This window comes from Chinchilla lanigera, unplaced genomic scaffold (assembly GCF_000276665.1).
Source record: "Chinchilla lanigera isolate Chin_1 unplaced genomic scaffold, ChiLan1.0 scaffold00002, whole genome shotgun sequence".
Taxonomy (NCBI): domain Eukaryota; kingdom Metazoa; phylum Chordata; class Mammalia; order Rodentia; family Chinchillidae; genus Chinchilla; species Chinchilla lanigera.
In genome coordinates, this window is record NW_004955403.1 from 50,668,289 (window position 1) to 50,675,065 (window position 6,777).

Here is a 6,777-nt window from a genome sequence, read left to right on the forward strand (position 1 = left end):
AGGACTAGCAACATTTTTTTCCAAAAGAGGATAAAAGGGTAAATAAGCCCCAATTTCTATCCCTTTACAACTACCATACTCTTGCCTAACCTTAATATCAAACACCAGACAAGGAACTGCGTAAACGAGCAAAGTTACAGGGCAATCTTAGAAACACCACGGCAAGACTGTCTGCTTGCAAGGAAATCCATCTTCTGCCTTTCTTCCTGGCACATGGTTTCTGCTTCCCAGGCTTCTGGTGGTTGTGCAGCTGGGGAACTGAGTTGTACCCAGTGAAATGAGCAGGGCAATACGTGAAGCTCCAGACTAAGGCTTTCAAAGAGCACTAAAGCTTCCTCTAGACTCTCTGGCCATCTACTGGCCATAGGCAGAGAATGGCAAGGCCGTAGGGGGGATTAGCGATCACAAGCGAGAAGGCATCTGACTGCCACCAACCAGATTATTACAGAGCGAGAATGAACTCCAAATGTGTGTGTCAAACCCTGGAAGCTTGAGGAGTTTTGTCACAGCAGCCAGCAGTGTCCTTTATCGGAGTCCCGTTTGGAAACGGGTGTGCCGTAATAAAACTGGCGTATGTGGCCAGGGTTCATCAGTTAAGATGTAAGCTGCAAGAAAAGAGAGTTTGTAGCCAAGCCAGCATTTGATGAAGGAGTCACCCGCAGGATCTTGGAAAGCAGGCTGCATGCCCACTCAGGCTTGCAGTTCTGCAGGAAGTGGTTGGATAAGCCGAAGAGTAAGTGCATATCAGTTACTGCTCGCTGCATTTCCTAGGCATTACTAAGAAGAATTGAACACAGATCTTAAAAAAAAAAAGTGTGGTTAAACTAGGGATTGTGCACAGGCCTGTAACCCCAGCGTTCTGGGAGGTTGAGGCAGGAAAATCATAAATTTGAGTCCAGCTTGGGTAATTTAAGTACATAAGTGACACCTTGTCTCAAAAAAATAAAGAAAGAAAGTAGGGGAGGCTGGGGGTGTAGCTCAGGGCCAAGACTCCAACCCTCCCCCCTCCAGCATGTTTTGGGAACAAAAACAAGGAAATAAAGCATAAAAAGCTAGGTAAGAGTTTAAATGGTAATGAAGCTATCCAATCTGCAGTGCGGTCCTGGCAGCCAGAGAGGCCTACACACTAGTCATTTGGGTCACTATGGGAACCCTGCTCTCACCAGAACACCAGGAAATCTGAGGCCCAAGAGGAGCAACCTGACAGTCCTGATACAGAGAATGAGAGCAATCCACACAGTGTCATGTCTAATGGCCGCCAAGGAAACCAATAAGCACAATATCACGTCCAACGATGAGCGGGAGGGTGGTGCAGCAAATACGGTGAGACGCTGGCAGTTCATCACCTTACTTCCCTTTACAGGATTCATTTAGAGTATGGCCTTGAATATTTGTATAGAAATAACTTACACTAGCGCTCCACAGTCCAGTCAGATTATTGAAAGCAGTGTGCCGGCCAGGGGCTGAGCTACAGGAATACACTCCATTTCACTAGCAAGTGTAATTTAAAAGTGAGTCAAATGCGATCTCTTTTTGGAGTCATATGTAGACAAAACATGTTTGTAGCTGCCCAGTGGAGCTTGCATCTGAGACCTAGATCAGAGCACACAGATGGGTTTTAGATGCAGATCCATGCCACTGCCACCACCTGTGCCCTAAGCCAACTCCTACCATGATTTTTTTAAAAATCTGTTTGTTCCAGGACTTCCTGAAACTGCCCTCATGGGAAAGGAGGCAAAGTAACTTAACGTTTCTCATAGGAACTTCGCAAAGGGAAAAGGATAGCCTCAGCAGGAGCTGCTGTTCTTTCTTTTCCCAAGGAAGGAACACTCAATGTTGGCACAAATTTTGAAATACATAGCCATTTAGAGAAGGTTTCAGGAGAGTATATGGGTGTTACACATCTCGTTTAGCAGCTAGAGAGTATGCTCTGATCTTTGTTTCCTAAGCTTCACGACATCAGGGTTTTGTGGATATCATCGAAGCAGAGGACAGAAACTCAACATGGAATCCACAACTTCAGAAACAATCCCAATGGGGCCTCTTTGTTATGGTTGATACATTGTGTCAACTTGGGGAGTCTAGAGGTTTGGCTAAGTGACTCAGCAGTTCTACATCTTGAGGTGAAAAGGACATGCCTTTCCTGCTCTAGGATGTTCATTGTGTCAATATGAGAAGTTTAAAAGGTTAACTCTGTGATTCAGCAGGGAGCCAGAGTGCTTATTTTGTGTTATCCTGAGCCTGTGCAAGAGGAGGGCATGGAGAGTATGTGAGTACTACACGCCCCCTGGGCGGGGATAGCCTGCTTACAATATAAGGGAGGGAAAGAGGCTTGCTACCCCTTTTTGCTCTTGTTGCTTTGCCGTCTTTCACTGCCATGAACATTTGCCCTCTGCTATGTGCCACTCTGCCTCGGAGCCAGCCAAGTATGGACTGAAACCTCCACAAACTGTAAGCTAAATAAACCTTTTCTTCCTTAATTTTGGGCATTGGGTATTTTGTCTCAGCAACAAGAGAAAAGTAACCAAGACACTCTTCTTGCTAAGGTGCATCCTGGGATCAGCTGTGCCTAAGCAAACTGTGCTGAAACACCGGGTTTAACCATGGTGCTCCTGTCTAACAGGACTTGTGATGTGTCTAAAAGACGAATTATCCAGCAAACTGAGCCAAGCCACTGTCCCATGGGGAAGCACTTCACACAGGAGGTCTGTTCCCAGTGGCCCAAGCTCAGCTGAGCCAGGAGATGCAGATGAATACCTACACACAAAATCTGAGATGAAACTTGATTCCATCTTGGTAATGGATTACGATTCTGGTGGTTCTCACTCGGGTGTTTGCATGTCACTTAAGCAAATACTTGACATGGAATTGGGTCATATTGGAGGCATATTCTTTTAGAAACTGTGTTAACCACTCAGTGACTCTGGCTACTCATGACTTTTCCCCAGATAGCGCCTTTGACCACTGCAGAGCTGTAAGGAATCCCCAGCGTGGAATGCTTGCCCGTTACTGGGGTTTCATATTCGTTCCTTCATGAGGTATCACATGGACCATCACTGATACTGTAGAGCTGGTGGCATTGATGTGGTTATTCTTACCAAGTCTGAGGGCTGGTTCCTTTCTACCACTTTCAGAAAGTTAGGTTATTCCACGGACTCTCCTTTAAGCCTTTGACAGATGTTCATCAAGTCCAAACCAACTGCTTACATGGTAACTATCAATACTGTGATTCAGATCACTTTTGGCACTATAATTTACTATTCTGGGGAAATTTAACCTTTAATTTATATATTGGCAACACCCTTACTTGGTCTAGGTTTGCACTTGACTTCTGGCCGTTTTACAGCAGAACATTATGAGCTCCTAAAGGGACCCGAAGCTTAGTCATATCGTCAGCCTCAGCCTCTGGATTTATTTACCTTCAGCATGGGCTGTTGTGATGAGCATTATGATTTCACCAATCTACCTGGAAAGCACCTTCTGCTGGAGAGGAAAACAGGCACTGACCACTATGATGGTGTCCTCCACTGACCATTCCTAGACAAAGACCTCTATGGCACAGTGATGGCTGATACAAGAAGACCTTCTAGGAGCATAAGAGCCTCAAAAGGCCAGATGGTGCAGGTTAAATGTCATTAGAACCAAAGGAATTCCTCTCTGGAGCCCTAAAATAGCTGATAAAATGGAATTTTTGCATTATTAAACCAAGACCTGTGCTGATCAGAAACCCCCGCGGTTATAATTTTACAGTAGGACCACCAAAGAGAGTCAGTCTGCCCCTGTGGAGCTAGATTCACTCACAGGTGACTGGTTCACTGAATCATCAGCTTTTGTAAAACTGCATCTAGTACATTATTTTCACCATGAAGTTTTACTTGATTAAAATAGCTAGTAAGCTTGGCAATTCATTATAATAAATAGCATTTATCACATTTTGTATTTTAGTGTCTTTATATTTTAAAGGATAGCAACCTGGGTACTGGGGTGAGCTTACTTTAAAATTTCATTTAAATAAAGGCCTAAATTACTATAACATAAAAGGCTAAGATGGAAATATCTTTCACCGCAAGCTGAATTGCTCATTTTTAATTTTTACTGTGGTACATGAAACCTAAATTAGACACTGCTGAATCCAGTACAGTCTTACTCATAAATAAAGCACCTATTGAAATTTTTAAAGTGCACTCTCTAAATCTAAATTATGTTATGGACTGTTGTAACTATGTAGGAAATATATACATGTTTAAACAAGATACCAAGACTTTTTTATGGCTGTGTTGGAGGGATGTATAATAAATTCACGTTCCCACCTTTTGTAAGAGCAAAGAAATTAATTTTCAATAAAATGTTAACTCTGATCTTATATCCCATAAGTCGCTTCGGTGATGGTGATAACTGGCTTAGACTTCAGCTTCAGGGGAATGTTGAAGATCCACTTAGCCCAAGCCTTTGGATTAATTGCCTTTGGAGGTCCACTTAATCCAAGTACCCATGCTCCTGTGCAGTGCTGGATGGCATAGCAAGGGCTGGTGAGTTAGGTGGTAGAAGAATTTCCCAGTAGACAAGGAGCACAGGAAAAGCAAGGCTTTATTCAGATCGCTGAGAGCTCCATCAAGAGGGACAGAAGGTGAGTTTCCAAGAGCAGAAGCGCAGCTGGGTGAAAGACTAGGGTTTTAAAAAGAGAACATGGGTGGAGAAGGATCTGAGTTGGCAGATGTGGTTATCTTAGAAATGTGTCTTCCAGGGCATCCTGTTCTTTGTTAATCTTTTAGGAACACTTGTATTGTAACTAAAGTGGGACATCAGCTTTGGAAATTGTCAAGGCCAAGCCTCAAGGAAGGCTCTATAGATTTAGATAAAGCGACCTGTAGGTTTAAACCTTTTGGAGGAAAGATGTAACCTTAGCACAGGGGAGAGAAGGATGATTTTTGCATTTATTTTACCTTGTGCTGTTTTTAGACCTCATCAGCGCAGTGCATTTTGACCCTCCTTTATGTGATGGGCGGAAGAGTGTTGTCAAAGAAGTTCGAGCGCTGAGAATTTTGACCCTGTTGCCCCCACATCCTATAGTGGTCGTTCAAAGCAGCTGAGACATTAATTCCTAAGTCTGATTGACATTATAGAGCCGTTAGCAGCAGGAGAGAGTTGAAAGGCCTAAAAGCCTAGAGTTCCTGCCTCCACTTTCCTGGGGGACCCACAGGCCGAGCATCTCTCTCCCCTGCACCTTGAGGCGCAAAAAGTCTGCAGCTTTGCAGAGGCCGATGCTTGGCTTGTGAGACCCAGGCGGTCCTCGGGAACTGAGCCCAGCGAGGTAGAAATGGGACTTGGACACCCGGGGGCGAGCTGCCAGGTGCTCTCAGCTCTCCTCAGGCTGCTTTTAAAGATCCTGAAATTGGGCAATGTTGTTTCTCAGAGGATCCGTGTGTATTGCTGGACAACTTCTCCCGCAAAACAAAACCAGGAAGATACAGGTTTGGACACCACCACGACCTTCTGCGTCTTTGCCTCAATGACGACAACAAACTTGATCGGGGTGACAGTCACTGTGTGAGTCACAGGTGTGGCAGGCACAGAATGAGGGTGAGCAATGCCGGTGTGGAGTTTGGATGCCCCTGTCAGGCTGAACCCTCTGCGGTTCAGCCAGGAATTCCAGGCTGACATTGGAAAGGGGTCACAGAGAAACTAGAAACTAAAGCAATTTTCTGCTCTTTAATCTCAGTTGAATTCTGTTTTCCCCAAGATCTACCTTCTGCACTGAAACTACAGACCTGGAATAAATCCTTAAAAAATGGTTGACAACCCTCTGTCCATCAGACAGGGAAGGAGTGGGATCCCAGAGAGACAGGTGTCCACAAGGTAGCCCCATGATTACCCCGGACACTTTCCAGAAGAAAGCTGTGTGGCAGAAAGTGGGTGGCCCTGGAGGACCCCGCAAGTTGTGTTGAAACTTCCCACACAACCGTGGAGCTATCCAGTCTGCATAAACTGGGGAAATTAGAATCCACCCAAGGAGGAGGGAGAGGAGACAGGGACCTAACCGACTTAAGTCATAAAGGACTGAGAATTTCCTGAAGGATTTAAAAGTGACCCGATTAGTTTTTACTATGAGTTAAATGACACTTGAAAGAATTTCCTTTGTGCATTTCTGAGTCTTAGAAATCATACCCACTGCAAAATATTTTGAATCAATGAAACTTCGCTACTAGAGTTAAAGAAATAACTGGAATTATAGCACTTTCATAGCCATTCCTGTATTTTCCCAGGAGCTATGTGGTATACCAGTCTACAAAAATTTTTGTATTACAAGACATCGAGGTGGAGAGCTAGGGATAAAACATCTGCAGTTCCTCCAGTTAGAAGTCATTCTTATTCCTCTGTGGAAAAGCAAATCTCCCCGCAACCCCCTGCCACCAAAAAAAAATGTACATCAAGTCTCTGAAACCTGTGCCTATGACCTTGTTTGGGGAAAGGCTTTTCACACCATGATTAAGTTAAGGATCTTGAGAGAAGGATTATGCAGGTGGCTCTAAATCCCATGACAAGTGTCCTTGCAAGACAGACAGCAGGGGATTCGAGACAAGTAGAAAGGGGAAAACAGACACACAGAGGACAGCGGTGAGAAGACGGGCAGGGCTAAGAGATGCTCCTAAGCCCAGGATGCAGGCACAACTGCCAGAAGCCAGAGGGGCCGGGATTCATCCCACCCGTCATGCCCGCAAGGAGTGCAGCCCTGCTGGATTTCAGACTTCCGGCTCCAGAACTAGCAAACAATGCATC